General features: G+C 40.9%; 1 pseudogene; it reads right to left on the bottom strand.

The window, feature by feature from the left end:
- Nucleotides 1-2,041: 2,041 nt before the first annotated feature.
- Nucleotides 2,042-4,510, bottom strand: LOC131504409 (palmitoyltransferase ZDHHC6-like; annotated as a pseudogene).
- Between the last annotated feature and the right edge of the window lie 12,601 nt (nt 4,511-17,111).

Here is a 17,111-nt window from a genome sequence, read left to right as displayed (position 1 = left end):
AGTAAAAGCACTCACACGGGGTCTGATAGGCAGGGGCTGTGCAGCGCCTGGGGACTTCTCTTTTCTTACCCTCTGTTGCTGGGTTTTACTGCCAACATTGGAAACAGACACCTTGGTGAGCAACAAGCAGACGGTGACCTCTCTCTTGCCATAACCACCGTCACCAGCACCAGCAGCTTGATTCTTCTCAGAAGTGCTACCAAGGTTGTCGACAGTGCAGGGGTCTCCAACTCTTCACATACTCATTTACTTATAACTGCTCAGCCAGGCTTGGCCGTCTTGCTTAGGTAGAATGTTTCTCGGAGAGGCTACGTGGAGGACACTTAGGTTGTCTTCTGCCCAAATAAACCACCGGTAGGACCCCATGGAATTAAGACCACAGTTCATAATGCATTTCAAATGTCTTGCCCTAAGCTCATCAAAATATTTTGACTCCTCTGTCTTCAAATGACTCACAGGCATAATTTCTTAGCACGGGGCCAACCTAACAGGTTCTGTGTAAGCCAGACCATAGGAAGCAGTAGTACCATTTTGTGGTCCTGGGGAAGCTTTTAAATCAATCTTTCCATTACAGCCACGATATCCCAAATCATACTCTGGTAACATGCTCTATTTCTGTAGATTCCAGTAATAGCTACTGAATGCCGTCTCTATTCTGTTTCCACCCAACCCAGTCCTGATACTGATACTATCTAGACTTGGCACAGACTCCACAAGTTGAGTGCAAAGTTCTCCACAGGACCGCCCTCCCTTCAGATGCTAGTCACAAGCCCCCCAGGGATTCCCAAGGCCAACCACTCATCGGTCCAACTGGCTACAAATCTGGAGGTTCCATGACTCCCTCAGGTTTGATAATTCACAAGAATGACTCACAGAACTCAAGAAAGTGCAAAATTATGATTACAGTTGTTTTTGAAGAGAGCTTAGGACAGAACTCAGCTTCTGTGCCCTCTCTCCATGGGGCGAGACTGTGTCTACCCTCTGGGTACTTCTATGAGTTCACCAACTGGGAAGCTCCAATGAGCCTTGATGTCACTGTTTTTACTGGAGTTTCATTATGAAGACAAGATTGATCTTAATTTCTCTCCTCCCCAGTTCCTAGTTCCCCCAACCTGCCCTCCCCTCCAGGTCAATTTGGGCCAAAATCCAACACTCTAATAGCAGGGCTGGCCTTTCTGATGTCCAGCCCGCATCCTGAAGCTTTCTAAAGGCCCACATGAGTCATCTCACTAGCTTAACAAAGACACTTCTATCACTTGGGAAATTCCAAGGGCTCTGTGTACCAGGAACCAGGGACAAAGACCAAATATATTCTTTATTATATAATAATCTCTCATGATTATTTACAAAACATAAGGGCTTCGAGTTGAAGTCTTTTCCTTTGGGCAGTGGGAAATCAAGTGATTTCTTGAGCAGCTACTATGGGCCATAAATAATATACATGCTGAGAGCTGTACTTTTGGAAGATAATTTAGACAATTGCATGGAAGGTGGTCTGGCTGAAGTGAAGACAGGAAATGGGAGACTAGGAAGGAGGCAGTCACCCTTGTGTAGCCATAAAGCGATGAGAGCTAATGTGGGGGAGCACAAGTGGAAATTGAAAATCTGGGGGACATTTGAGAGAGGTTTTGAAGGAAGATTTCAACTTGTCATCTAACTTTTTTTGTTTTCATTTTTATAGAACATCTATTAATCTTTATGCGATTTGACAAAATCTGCATTATTAAAAGACGGGTAATAAAATTTAGGCTTATATCGAATATTACATAAGAAATGAGGGGAAAACTGAGGTGGAAACAGGATAAAAGCATCACTATATCTGCAGGTGTGGTCCATAGTGTGCAGCACATAAAAATAATCCTAGAGAAAATGCAATTGACTTACTTGGATGAAGTGTTTTTCCTTTTGGGGAAAGGAAGAGGGGGCAAAGAGGGGCAGGAATTCAAAGGCATAAGCAGAATGGTTTCTCCATTTCAAAATGGTAATTTAGATCATTGCTCTAGGGCATCTTTGAGAAAAAGAACACCTTGACCAGAGCAGGTTCATTGCATAATTCTTTAGTAATATGTACAATTTTCAAGTAATGGAGAGGACCTAAAGAGTAATTTTACTTTAACTGTGGCTATCTATTTCTCTTCTCGCCCTCTGGGGGTTGATCTGTTTCAGCATCACATGGACTCTTCTCTACACAGTTTCTAGAAAACCAGATTCTTACTCTTGAAACACCTTTGATAAAGGAATCATCAAGAATTTTATCTCCATACAATCAGGGTTAAAATGACCTCCCCTTTCTGTAGCCTTATTTAACGCTCTTCAGTGCAGGTGGCTCATGAAGGTTTCAATTCCTTTATTCAGAGGACAGCAGGTACCACTACAATCTTCTATTGCTTTACACTGAACCCTTCTGATTCCTTTATTTGCTTTTTGTTTTAATTGTTCTATTGTACTGGTGACAGCCTCCTCTTATTGGCCACTCTAGCCCATCTCCTTCAGGGGACCCTGACCATGTAAATACCTGTTTAAAGTTCTTCCATCTACTTCCTATTTCATAGTAAAACAGAGACCTCATCTAGTCAGCAATATTGAATTCGATGTTTAGACTTTTCTTCAGTCCGTGATTCAATAGAAGTTTTGTTTCTGAGAATTATTTTCATCTGGCTACAAAACGACATCCCAACAGCTATGGTTGTTCCCAAAGCTAATCCCAAGGCAAACAAGCTGCCTACAAGTGCCACTAATTCAAAGGGAATAATTGGAAGAGGGTCTCTCCGGGCTGCCTTCCTCAGTCTTTACCGTGTTCCACCCAAAGGAGAGCCAATTGTAAAGCCATGTAAACACAGTCATAACAAAAATGAAGGCGGCATGAATGCAACCCAGCGGTGCTAAAAGGAGATGCGAGGTGAACAAGGCATGACTTTGGTAACCAAACAGTTGTTGACCCAAGGACAGTGATGGTCCAATTTCATCACACATCTGTTACACCTTCTGTGGCGATGCAACTGTGGTGACTTGTATGCGTGGCAACACTTTACTATCTTGAGCATTTTCAAGTTTCCACCCCAAAGGGGCAAAGCCAGGACCAATAAACTAGCATGGAGGTCATTATAAAGAATTTTATAATTTATAATTTATCAACATGATAAAATGAAGTCATGCTTCCTCCCGTTGTGTGTCAAGACCAAAACTGTGACAGAGTCAATCCTGGCCATGATAGAATGTGCTGCTATGTCACCAGGGCTATGATGGAAACTCAGTGACATAGTCTCTTTCATTCTTGGAGATTTTCAACCTCGATAACTGCTTAGAATGTACCTGGTTTGGTGAGAAAGAATGAATGCGTTCCTACCTTTAGAAAATCACACATCTCCTTGTTCTGTGCCACTTTTCCATGTGCCACAAATTCATGTGTGTTCCTGAATTGTCATGCCTTCAAGTCATGGGACATTAATGCAGTGTATGCCATTTTCACTGTTACACATGCAGAGTTCTGTATCTTAACCAGGAGAATCCAGTATCTTGGCTTGAAACCCAATCTCGGTCTGGTGCCTGGTGCCCACCCCTCGGCCATGTAATTCCAGGGCAACGTGGGCTCACCCAGAACAGGTCTTCTCCTCAGATAACTCTGTCATGGGTACCTCCGTCCAGCGCAAGCAGAAAGCAAATCCTGGTTTTGAGAGGCTAGAAGGCAGGCCAAGCTGCGAGCAGTCTGTCTTTCCACCAGCGCTCTCCATTTTGTCTTCATTACAAAATACAACATGATGACCAGAGAAAACTATGGGAAGAGTTAAACTACTTGCTAAAGAAATCCAAGTAATCTTGATAAACAAACTGGCTTCTTTGCGATGAACAGAGCTTTGTGTTCTGAACATTAAAAACTGACAGAAAGATCTTAATATTTTACCTCCTGAGCAAGCTTCAGCACCTCTGTCCTGATTTTTAATGCCATATTCTTCTGAACAAAAATGTTGCCTCCTCTTGTCTTCAAATGGCTGACCTATTTCTGCTTTAAAATGAACATTGTCAGTTTTTACTCTTCAAACAGACTTTTGAAATGTGTTCTCTTTTGAGTACAAGGCCCTCCCTCCCCTTGTAGATCACAAATTCATGAAGCAGCTGGGGGACTGTTGGGATGAGCCCCTGTATAAATCATGGGACAGAGAGAACCTGTAACAATGATGTGTTAAAACTGGTTATTTCTTCAGTCATGCAGATTTCGGTAAACAATAAAAGCACTATTTCAAAATCTGTGTGTACTCTTTTTTCCATAATGTTAATTAAGACACTGAATCAGTCACATCAGCAGAAGTTCTGCAACAGGCTGGATATTTTACATAAGAATTTCTCAAAAAAATAATTTCATGGGTTTCAACTGGTGGGGGGGAGAAATGATTATTTCATGTATCATGGGTGATATGTTAAATTGAAATAGAAAGGAAAGAGTAAAAAAAAAAACATATATACTTTATTCCTGCAAGAAGCACTTAGTAGGCTTACTTTTTAAAAGAAATTATATATCGGGGCGCCTGGGTGGCGCAGTCGGTTAAGCGTCCGACTTCAGCCAGGTCACGATCTCGCGGTCCGTGAGTTCGAGCCCCGCGTCAGGCTCTGGGCTGACGGCTCGGAGCCTGGAGCCTGTTTCCGATTCTGTCTCCCTCTCTCTCTCTGCCCCTCCCCCGTTCATGCTCTGTCTCTCTCTGTCCCAAAAATAAATAAAAAACGTTGAAAAAAAAAAAAAATTTAAAAGAAATTATATATCAAGCTGCAAGATGTTGACTTTTAAGAAAACTGGCAACTGGCACTTCCTCATGTTTATCTATTTTTTTTTTAATTTGAAGGAAACACTCCTCCTTTAACTTAATATTAAAATAATTAAGTTAAAAAATAATTTTTGAACCTCAACCATGTGGGAAACAAAAAAATTCCAAGTGTCAAAAAAAGAGAAGATGTCATTATCTGTTTAATATTAATAAAAATTGACACAATGCACATTTATGATATGTCAGGAAGTTCTAAGACATGTATTAAATCACCTAATCCTCGGAAAGAGGAACCCTTTTGCACTGCTGGTGGAAATGCAAACTGGTGCGGCTCCTCTGGAAAACAGTCCAGAGGTTCCTCAAAAAATTAAAAAAAGAACTACCCTATGACCCAGCAATTGCACTGCTAAGTATTTATCCGAAGGATACAGGAGTGCTGTTTTGAAGGGGAACGTGCACCCCAATGTTGATAGCAGTGCTATGGACAATCACCAAACTATGGAGAGCACCCAAATGTCCATCGAAAGATGAATGGATAAAGAAGATGTGTCATATATACATATATATATATATATATATATATGAGTATTACTTGGTGATCAAAAAAAATGAAATATTGCCATTTGCAACAACATGGATGGAACTAGAGTGTATAATGCTAAGTGAAATTAGTCAGGGAAAGACAAATATATACGTTCACTCACATGTGGAATTTAAGATACAAAATGGATGAGCATAATGGAAGGGAAGCAAAAATAATATAAAAACAGGGAGCGGGACAAACCATCAGAGACTCTTAAATAAAGAAAAACTGAGGGTTGCTGGAAGGTTTTTAGCGGGGGGATAGGATAATTAGACAAGAGGCATTAAGAAGGACCCTTGTTGGGATGAGCACTGGGTGTTATATGTAAGGGATGAATCACTGGATTCTACTCCTGAAATCATTATTGCACTACATGCTAACTAACTGGGATGTAAATTTAAAACAATTAATGAAAAAAAAAAAAAAAAAAAGGAGGCGCAGGCTGCTGCCTGTAGGCTCCTCACCAGGCAGCAGCATGCAGTGGTATCTCCTCCAGATCTAGGCTGGGGGACTGAGGTAGGCTCCCCTCCCCACCTCAGGTAAGGCCTGTAAATCCAGCCTGGAACTGGAGGGACAGAGGAGGAAATTAGGCTGGGAGAAGTGAGGGAAGGAAATGCATGGTTTTCAGATCCTGTGTCCCCTCGTGTAAGAAAAGGCAGCCTCTGGGAAGGAGGTGCTGTTCTGTTTTGGGTGACAGATGAAGGCCTTGGGGTTGGGGTGCCTGACTGGCCGACCCAAGAAAGGAAACGGGGAGAGAAAGGAAACAAGGAGGAGGAATGATCAGTTTGCTGTAGAAGTTCACTCCTGCTCCATCGTTCTTTCTTCTGTCCTTGAGGAAACTTCTAGAAAGACATTGTATGTTTTCTGTGGATCAAAAATGTCTTCTTCACAGATTCCAGAGAGTCTACCATTATAGACTGAATTTACATTAGATCTGTTCCCTTCTATGTTAAAAATCATAGACAAATGTTTCTAAGGGGGAGGCACAGATATTTAGAAACTATAGTATAATTTAATTTCTATGTTGTTTTTTTTAGCCATTTGAGGATGGAGCTGTACCCAAAGTGGTTGGGGGTGGTCAGTGCTGAGGAGGGCAAAACAAGTTTCTCTCCAGTCTTCCTTAACTTTGGGTTTTGTGGCTTTCCTGAAGGTTCTTCTAGGTACCCCAAACAGCAGTCAAACAAACAGAAAGATTTTATTTCAAGGACTAATGTGCCCAGCGCAGAACTGGCTACTGGAAGATTTAAAAAAAAAAAAAAAAGAAAAGAAAAAAAAATGCCTAATCCTCACAACACATATCAAGTACTATAGTTATGCTCACTTATTTATGAAGCAACTGAAGCTCAGAGAGGCTAAGCAACTTATCCAAGTTTTCACAGCTATGGCAGGAGAAACATGGTTAATTACTATAAGAGTTTTCAGAAAAGAAAGTGTTAGAGAAGCTTAAGGAAAAAGGGTTCGGACAGGACATTTAAAGACTGATGTAATTTGGAGGGAAGTGAGAGAGAAATGAGAAGGTGCTGGAAAGATATGTACAAAACAGAGGAGGTGGTAAAGAGCTGTAAAGCCACTGAAGGCATGTGCAACTTTGCGGGTCCCCTCAGAGTCAACAAGTGCAACATTTAGGAAAGTGATTTTGCCTGAAAAGTTGGGTCTGTAAGAATTCCGCCATATACGTTTTTTAAAGAGCAGTGCCAGTTAAAATGAAGGTAAATCCAAATCCTTTTAGTTAAGGAGTTAAAACAATTCCGTGCAGCCATGTGGGATCCCAGAAAGATCAGAAGATGGATTTGTGTTGACTTCTCTGGAACCTCTAGATTCACTCTAGATGTGAGGAGCAGACAGGCAGGAATCTCCACTCACCTCTTGGCTCTTCAAGGCCTTAACAGGACGAGAGAAAAGTACTCACCCGTCTGCACAAAAGTTGTTCGGCCAAGACCATGCTGACTCCCTCATTTGCCTGTGGAAATGGTGACGGGGCACGAAGAGGTGTGTTTTGCTCTTGCATCTGAAATTTGTACCATATCACTGGTCTTCAGAACACTGAACAGATGTAACCTTGCAGAGACTTTTATGTGAACTTTGCTGTCGCTGGTTTTCAGAAATCTTTTGGGGTGTCAGAGCCTGGGCAGCAATCAACAAATGCTCTATAGTAAATTATTTCCTCACCATTCTGAGAAACATAGTCCTTTCCCCTTCAAGCATTCAGAAATTCCCTTGTCTTCCTACCTCCCATGCTCCCTGGGAGACTGGAGAGGATGAGGGACCAGTCTGAAAAGCATTGTGATGTGACTGTTGGTCTAGACAGGGTCACAATGTGACCCTCTGGGGACTGTGGCAACTGTGGGTGACTTGAGGGCTGGTATTACCACTCCCGATCATGAAAGATTTAAGTTTGTCCCAGCAAAGAACTGATAACATCACTTCAAAATATTGTTGCTTTTACCTCCTTCTCTGGATACAAACCTAAAGAGAAACACTCGACATCTATTGTGGATTTGTTTTAGATTATTAGAAGATTTTTCAAATGCATCTTATGTTAGGAGTTCAAGACAAATCAAAACCTTACACAGAAGATCTTATGGTGGCTTAACTGCAACATCTCCCTTCTCAGAACGGGCTACATAGTATCTCCCTTCTCTGTCGACATGGGCTGATGATGGGCGTAATTCACCCTTAATGGTCCTGAGATATATTCTTCATAGAAAAATGATGAAGAGCATTATATGTAGGAAGATAACAATCTAGAGATAAAAATCCAAAGAAGTAAGAAAAGTGATGTTGATTTCTTTTAAGCGTTCTAGAAAAAAATCACATTTTCTAGCAGTTTTTAAAAAAACAACTGCTATTATAAAGCAGAAAGGGAGCATAGGTTTTAGAGTCAGGTTCCCTGAATTCTGTTCTTGGCTCTACTTATTGCTGCTTACCAGCAGCATGACCTTAGGCAAGTGACATTACCTATCTGTGGCTCAGCCTCCCCATCTGTGAAATGGGGACATTGAGAGTACCTACTTCATAGTGTCGTCACATGGATTAGTGAAATAATACATGTGATATTCTTAAACCATGCCTGGCATGGAGTGCTCAACAAAGCTTAACTTACTACCCTATTTGTGGCTTTCAAATCACTGTAGCAAGTTATCAGATTACCACGTAGGATTTCCAGATTGGGTTCCCAAAGTCCCTAAAAACACTTTCAGAAATTATGTGTTTCAAAGCAGTTTATCAGAAGCACTGTTACAGAAAGCATAATTTTGAGTCATGGTTTAGCCAGTGAAATCAACAGTTCATGTGACATGACATCAGATCAGACTGTTGTCAGAAGCATTTTAGAAGCTGAAGAATATTGGGGACGTTCAAGAAATCTGGATGTTTTCGGTCTCCTAAATAAGGCCACAGTGGTTTTCATGTTGTGGTTAAAACGATCCTCCCCTTGGTCACATGAAGAAATTTATCTTATCTGAACTCAAGCCTCTTTCCACATTGCTTTTGGGAGCAATCAGTGCGATTAACTCAGAAGTTTCCCCGACCCCACCTCACCCCCAGATACATGTCCATTGTTTACTATAAGATGGCGTTTCCTTTTCATAGAGGATTAACTTTTAAATTTCTTTTAAAAAAAAAGCTAGACTGCAAAATATTTTCTAATCATTTTAATGAAATGTTCTCATGCTGGACAGAATTCATGGTGCCTTTCTTTGAAATTCCATAATCACAGGGCATCACTTCTAATAGCCCTCTGCCGAACGTTCCTCAGAAACAAGGATGGATAACTGTAAATGCTACAACAGGCTTAGAGAAGCATTCAGAGGAGAGAATAGTCACAAGACCAGGGATGATTCAGGGAGGGAGAACACCTAAGGATATAAAGTTATTCTGCCAATGTCCAATTCACAGGGAGGAAAAAGCCAGTTATTGTCAGAATTGTGAAGGATCTGAGACTTGATCCCTTGTAAGCTCAAAGAAATTAGCCTGCCATGGTTTCTTGGAGGGCGGTAAAAGACAGGAAACCCCTGGATCAGATAAAAGTTTATTACTCAGCAAAAGCAGCAGCCAGAGTATTCACATTTTTGTGTCAGTTCCTGGAGTTCCTAACATAGTAATGACAGGTTGTGTTATAGGAGAGGAACCATGAGCTTAGGGGATGTGAACGTTTTCTAATGAGTGTAAGCATGCCTGCCTCTTGCTCGGAAGAGAAAGTGTCTTTATTATACTGGACAATAGGTATGCTTGCCTTTTGCTCCAGAGGGTGACATTTCCTCTATCTTCAAAGGCTGTTCACTCTACAAGTACCCTTGAATTTAAGTCTGGAAGAAAAAGCAGTCAGTGTCTTGCTTATAAGATGTGCAGAATTACTAGAGACCCATAGAGAATTGTCTTGCAACAGTTCTTAATAAATAAATTATTTTATGCTAGCACTTTGAGTACTCAGAATGTATGTTTGTCTTACACCAGTTTCACATTTCTGAAAGGTTGCCAAAGAACCCAGAAGCTAATAGGAATATGTAAAGGTAGAGCGTCTGACTCAGTTTTGGCTCAGGTCATGATCCCAGGGTCGTGGGATTGAACCCCACATAGAGATCCAAGTTGAGCATCAAGCCAGCTTAAGATTCTCTCTCTCTCTCTGTCCTCATCTTCCTCCTTTGCCCCTCCCCCCTGATCACACTCTCTCAAAGAAAGAAAGAAAGAAAGAAAGAAAGAAAGAAAGAAAGAAAGAAAAGCAAGGAAATATTCCTCAGTGTAAAGGAATAAGGCTACACTATTACCAGTGAGAATGGGTGCTCTTTGTTCTATTAAAGATGACAGATACTCTATTCCAGCTGATGTTTGCAAGGGAAATAGCTACAGAAAATGTCTACCAAGAGGGTTTATCTTGGTAGGCATTAAGTGAATTAATAGGGCTGATGATTTCCTGCTCTTTCCAAAGAAAAAAGGCCATATGAAGGCTCTGCAGTCTTTAACTCTAAAATAGCAATTCAAATATTCTGTTATGAGAGATTACAGTCTTCCTGGAATGTTGGTAGTTGTGACAAAGGAAAACAGTTCCATTGTCAAATAAAGTTAGAGAAATGCTAGGCTCAGCAAAGTTAAACAAGTCTTTTTAACTTGGGACTTCTCAGATTTCTAAACATGTTAACATGTGTTGTGAATCTCCAAAGGAGATATAGTATTCTTCAAGGGATTTGATCACAGACCCCTATTTCTCAGGATACTCCAAGGGGAGAGTTCCAAGGAAAGCTGCTTGCAAATGCCTCTGTGGAGGAATGACCCTAGCTCACTGGCCATGGATGCTGAAAGACAAAGGTGCTTTGGGAAGATGTTCCCTGATGGGTCAGACATGCTCTAGGCAGATTTCCTATGGATAGCAGCAATGGGTACCTTCCTGCTTCTTTTATTAGATGTTGGCGATTATATTCATCACTGACTAAAATCTAGGGAGGATAAATATGTATCATTTTAAGATCAATGTGAAGGGGCGCCTGGGTGGCGCAGTCGGTTAAGCGTCCGACTTCAGCCAGGTCACGATCTCGCGGTCCGTGAGTTCGAGCCCCGCGTCAGGCTCTGGGTTGATGGCTCGGAGCCTGGAGCCTGTTTCCGATTCTGTGTCTCCCTCTCTCTCTGCCCCTTCCCCGTTCATGCTCTGTCTCTCTCTGTCCCAAAAATAAATAAAAAACGTTGAAAAAAAAAATTAAAAAAAAAAAAGATCAATGTGAAAAGTTTTAGCACTGAGTAAGTCCTAAGAAATCATCTATTCCAATCCCTTCTTGCAGATGAGACAGATGATGCAAAGATATTAAGAGACTTGTCCCAAATCACAAAGTTAGTCAGTGGCAGAACCACACCTGGAATCCAGGTGTCATTAATCCCAGTTTATGCTCTTTTCACTAATAGCAATAAAATTGTCCATTAATGACTGCTATCGTTGATACTGAGAAGGATACCAGGCTTTCTTGGTGTTTTGTTTTGTTTTGTTTTGTTAAACAACAAATAAACAACATGAGTAAAATCAGAGAATTAATAAATGAATTCAAGAAAATGCATCATGCATCAATATGGGTGGTAGCTTTAAGAAGAGATCATCTGGGCGTGGTTATAGCATTTTCTGAGTAAACAAAGCATCTTCCATGACAGTTTTCCAAAGAGAGTCATGTTCATGTCAGTAACAAGAGAATCTTCAATTTCACCTCCCTGGTAGGGTTTCTTGAGCCATCAGATATCCATGCCTCAGAGAGACAGCAGCTTCAGCTTCATAGTCAAAGGGAAGAAGCAATTCCTTAGGCTTGAAATTAAGGGCTTTGTCAAGGCTGATGTCACCGAAATTGGAAACAAATCAATGTTTAAACTGTGATCTGAAACGTTTTATGGTACATTCCATATGCATAATAAGATACAATGTTAACAAACTGGAAATTTTGAGTCCTGGGAAAATTGAGTTACCTTCCTTAGGAGGTATATCTTAATGTTTTGTTTTGTTTTAATAAATTAAATAAATAAATAAATAATAATAAATAAATAAATAAAGCCCCTTAAGAATGTTTCATTATCTTTAGAATAATTCACTTCATAGCTACAGCTAGTCATTTCCAGATTTAATTAATGACTTAACACATATAAAGTTCTTAGAGCAGTGGCTGTACATGCTTAATAGTGACAGGAAAATATTACTTAGTAATATTATTATAACAGTGATATTTAGGTACAAAAAATAAAAGCCACTCTTGAGAATGTCAAAGTCATTTTTTGCTTTAAGCTATATATGTAGCATGTGAAAGTTACTTATCATTGGCCCATATGAACAATAATTCTTTTTTTTTAATTTTTTGACATTTATTTATTTCTGAGAGACAGAGAGAGACAGAGCATGAGTGGGGGAGGGGCAGAGAGAGAGGGAGACACAGAATCCAAAGCAGGCTCCAGGCTCTGAGCTGTCAGCACAGAGCCCGACGCAGGACTTGAACTCACAAACCGCAAGACCATGACCTGAGCCAAAGTCGGACACTCAACCAACTGAGCTACCCGGGCACCCCGAACAATAATTCTAAGAATGAGTTTCTCTGGTATATTTCATATTGTGTAAACTCAGAGCTACAGACACTTTATGAGCTTTCATTAAGAAGTTTGCTTTCAGTCATAAAATGCTTTTCAATTAAAGAGGAAGCTATAAAATCGCCTCATGAAGACACATTTGGGATGTGAGCATGTTATTGGGAAAAGCACAAACTAATGCAATTGCAAAAACTACTGAAAAAGGACCTTACTGAATATACTTGATGGATTCAACTTAAAAATAAATATTCATTTTCCATATGACTGAGTAGTGCTTAAGCAAGAGAACTCTGAAATTAGACTTGCCTGGGTCTAAATCCTAATTCTTCCACTCAATGGTCATATGACCTTTGATTAGTTACTTGTTTAAAATGTGCCTCAGGGGGCGCCTGGGTGGCTCAGTCGGTTGAGTGGCCGACTTTGCCTCAGGTCACGATCTCGCAGCCCGTGAGTTTGAGCCCTGCATCGGGCTCTGTGCTGACAGCTCAGAACCTGGAGCCTGTCTCGGATTCTGTGTCTCCCTCTCTCTGACCCTCCCCCGTTCATGCTCTGTCTCTCTCTGTCTCAAAAATAAATAGACGTTAAAAAAATAAATAAAATAAAATAAAATAAAATAAAATGTGCCTCAGTTGTCTTCTCTTCACAGGAGAAAATAATACTGCCTGGATAGCGAGGGTAAAAAAAATCAGACAATGAATAGAAAGCTAGTACTTAGCACACCATATGTACCTAGTAAGTGCTTATTTATTATTACCATTTCCAAAGTATATCACAGATTAGTGGGGCTAACCGCTTCAATCTTATGCGTCTGTGTGTGTTGGGGAGGGCTGCAGGAGGGTAAATAAACAAGACTGATTTTATAAAAATTCTGCCCAAAGTTGTGTAGTATCCTATTTTTAGGTCTTCAGCACCACCACACTCTCCCCTGGCACAATTTCAACTGCCATTTTAGGGTTAAGACCACATTTGACCACATTACCTCTTGGGCAACTTCCTGCTCACACGACATTTTCTAGGGGAGGTTTTATTCTCCTGTCTTAGCATTTTTAATGGCATAGAGACAAGGATTTCAAAACTGTTGCTAAAGGTGATTTTATCTGGCAGCTATTAATTCAGAAAGTGCTAATGGTTGCAACAGTGTTAAGAGCTGAAACTTAAAGTATTCTGTTAGCTCAGGACCTTCCCACAAAAGCTCAGAAAGGATCTGGGGAGCAGATGTGTATAGGGTGGGTAGAGAATGCTGGGTAAAACGCTGCTGGTGGTTTTGGTTTAGAATTTAGATTTTACTTTCACTATTACTAGGCAGAATCAACTAACATCAAATATAAAATAAAGCAAGCATAGCAGGTTGGTTTTCAAGAACAAACCCAGCATTGAAAAATCAAGGTTTAAGCAGATACATATGTATAATACATAATTTCAATATAAACTCTATGTACTAAGGGATTCACATTAAAAAAAAAATTAATGTGTATTTATTTTTGAGAGAGAGAAACAGAGTGTGTGGGGAGAGGGGCAGAGAGGAGACAACAGAAACCGAAGCAGGCTCCAGGCTCTGAGCTGTCAGCACAGAGCCCAGCGTGGGCCTTGAACTCACGGACCGTGAGATCATAACCTGAGCCAAAGTCAGACGCTTATCCGAATGAGCCACCCAGGAGTCCCAAGGATTCACATTTTAGAAGCTGAAGTTTTGGGGTTTTTTTAAATAAAACAAAAATTTTAATGTTTATTTTTGAGAGAGACAGAGCACAAGGTGGGGAGGGGTAGAGAGAGAGAGAAGGAGACACAGAATCCGAAGCAGGCTCCAGACCCTGAGCTCTCAGCACAGAGCCAGATGCAGGGCTCAAACCCACGAATTGCGAGATCATGACCTGAGCCAAAGTCGGATGCCTTACCGACTGAGCCACCCAGGCACCCCTAGGGCCTGAAGTTTAATACAAATTACTGTATACTGAAAGTCAGAACCAGTACAAAAAATAGAAACTTTAGAAAACACATTCAACATTTAATGGGAAGCTCTGTGCTAGGTGTTGACGTAGGGATGAATAAAGACAAGGTGGTGAAACAAAGCTGTAAAGAGATAAACGGCAGCACACCATGGTAAGTGCTGTGTGAGCGCAGGGAAGGGAGCATTACCCTTGCCCGGAGCCTGCAGAGGTTTCACAGAGAAAATGACTTTTGAAATAAGCTTTCAAGGAATGCGATAGCCCAGCCTGCATTTTCTTGTAGCTAACAACAAAACAATATAAACCACTTCCATACAACCCACTAGAGGGGTTGCAGATATTCTGTCACTAGAACCTTAAGAGAAGTAGGTATTGCTGTCCTAATAGATGGATGGAGAAACTGGGTTCAAAGATTAAGAAGTTCAGGATCAGAGATGGTAAAGAGTAGACCCAGGACGTGAACCCAGGTCTGTATCATTCTAACTCCCTTACCATGGTTTTGCACTGCTCAGAAAGATCTACTTCAGCTCCCTGTTGCCAACCAGTACAGGATCAAGTTGTAACTATCTGGAGTCCAAGTGTGGGAACTCACCCTGAAAGCCCATTGAGAATGTCAAATTTTGGTCTATAAAGAATCGGGTAAATGAAAGGTCAAGGTGGTGGCTCTGTATATATGGTTCACCCGGGCCGCAGTGCCCTCTCTTTTCTCTGAGATTCAATCACATTTAGTTCAAAATGGTTTATTCGGATTCGTTTGCTGCCAGATTCCCTCTCTCAAGCTCTGTCAACACCTTGAAGTCAGGGAATGAGCCTTATACAGTAGTCTCCCCTTAAGGGAGGTTTTGCTTTCTATGGTTTCAGATACCCATACTGTGGTCCAGAAGGATATGCCCCTCCTGACAATTTGTCAGAAGTTAATAGCAGCCTAACATTACGTCCATGATGCCTACATCACTCACCTCACTTCATCTCATCACGTAGGTATTTTATTAACTCACATCATCACAAGACGAAGAAGGGGGAGTTCAATACAATGTGATATTTTGAGAGAGAGAGAGAGAGAGACCATATTTATATAACTTTATTACAGTATATTGTTGTAAGTGTTCTATTTTATTAATTTTTGTTGATTTCTTACTGTGCCTAATTTATAAATAAAACTTTATTATAGGTATGTATGTTTAGGAAAAAAACATACTATATAGAGGGTTTGGCACTATCTGCAGTTTCAGCCACCCACTGGGTGTATGGGAGCATATTCCCCACAGATCATGGGGTCTACTGTACTTCTTTGAGACCCTCAAGGTCCAGCACTCACAGGAGTTGGCTGATTATGGATTCACCTGGTGTTTTTCCTAGGGCTTGGTGAGTGTGGATGTTGATTTGAGTTAGGCTGACTGAGGCAAGTGACCAGACTTAGAGTTTGTGTTCTAAAATAAGAAAAGGTGACCTAAGCAGGATAACATAGTGGTTTGCAGACTAGTGCCTCTCAGACTTCAGAGTGCATGTGAATCACATCACTGCATGTAGACCTACCCAATGCACCCTATTAAAAAGCAGGTAGCAGACAAAAGTATTGTAGTTAAGCATCTGGGGGAGGCAGGAGCCTCAACTTGCAGGGTTCATGTCCCATCTCCAAATCTTGTTGCTCTTCCTCATCCTTCTGATTTCAGGTCTATGAAGAGTACAGTAAGCACATATTTATTGTAAGCTACCATTGATAGCAGCTACCGTTTATTGCATATTTATAAAGTGCTTGGCACTGTTCTGGCTGCTTTAAGCATGTTATCTAATTCGCACAGCACCCATACCCATATTGCCGATGATGGAAAAATATAAAATTAGCAATAACTCCCACAGGAAGAGTAGGGATTTATTCCTGGTGTACCCCAGTCCAAAGTCTAGAGTGGAGTAGTTCCTTGCCACTGGGTAATGAGGGAGCATTTCAGGGATTCCTAAGCTTGAGGTCAGGGTGACAATGGTACAGGAGGACAGAGATGCTCAGAAAGCACTTGCAGAATGAAGCCCTGGATGGGAGGTTTGTGCCCTTAGAGTACTCGCCTCATTGAGTATTTAAATCCAGGTAAGCTATTTAAGAGGCGGAACTACCTCAGATAATATCTGGTAGTTTGCAAGGTGCTCACAATTTTAGCAAATTGCCACAGTCAACTCTGGCTTTTCCAGAGGAACTTTTCAGGAATTTTTCCACCTGCTATCTAGGAGAAAGGCCCCACCCTTTCTCCTAGACTTTTGTGTTGATTTAGGTGAATTAAGGCTGTTGTTAGAGTCATCTAAAGCCTACAAGGGTTTAAGGTTGACTTCCACAACAGTACAAGAGTTGGAAAAAGTGTGATAGTTCTCCAAGCAAGTAGGGGGAAAATAGTTAAAAGCTAAGAGAACAGCTTCTGGACAAATTTTCTTTTCATTTTGACTTGGAAATAGAAATGGGGTAAAAGGAAATACCTGCTCTCTTAAGGCTTCCTGTGTAAGAACAAATCAACTACTGAAAGACAATTAGAAACATCAGCCTTTTCCTGACTGCCAGGACAGAGCAATGGGTTAATTTTAGGTACTCTTAGAATAACTGATATTACTAAGGCATCCCTGGAGACTTTATATAACTTAGTAATCTTGTCTGTACATTTTTCACTGGGCAGAAGATTTTCCATACAGATAGTTGTCAACTTCTAAGAAGACAGAGTTTGCTTTTCAATCCTGAAATTGGGTGGGAGGAGAACGAGAAGAAAAACGTGCTTCAGATCAATCAGTAAGGGAGAA

The sequence above is a fragment of the Neofelis nebulosa genome, chromosome 2 (assembly GCF_028018385.1).
Source record: "Neofelis nebulosa isolate mNeoNeb1 chromosome 2, mNeoNeb1.pri, whole genome shotgun sequence".
In the NCBI taxonomy this organism is placed as follows: domain Eukaryota; kingdom Metazoa; phylum Chordata; class Mammalia; order Carnivora; family Felidae; genus Neofelis; species Neofelis nebulosa.
Note: the sequence above shows the minus strand (reverse complement) of the source record. Positions and strands in the feature narration are given on the sequence as shown.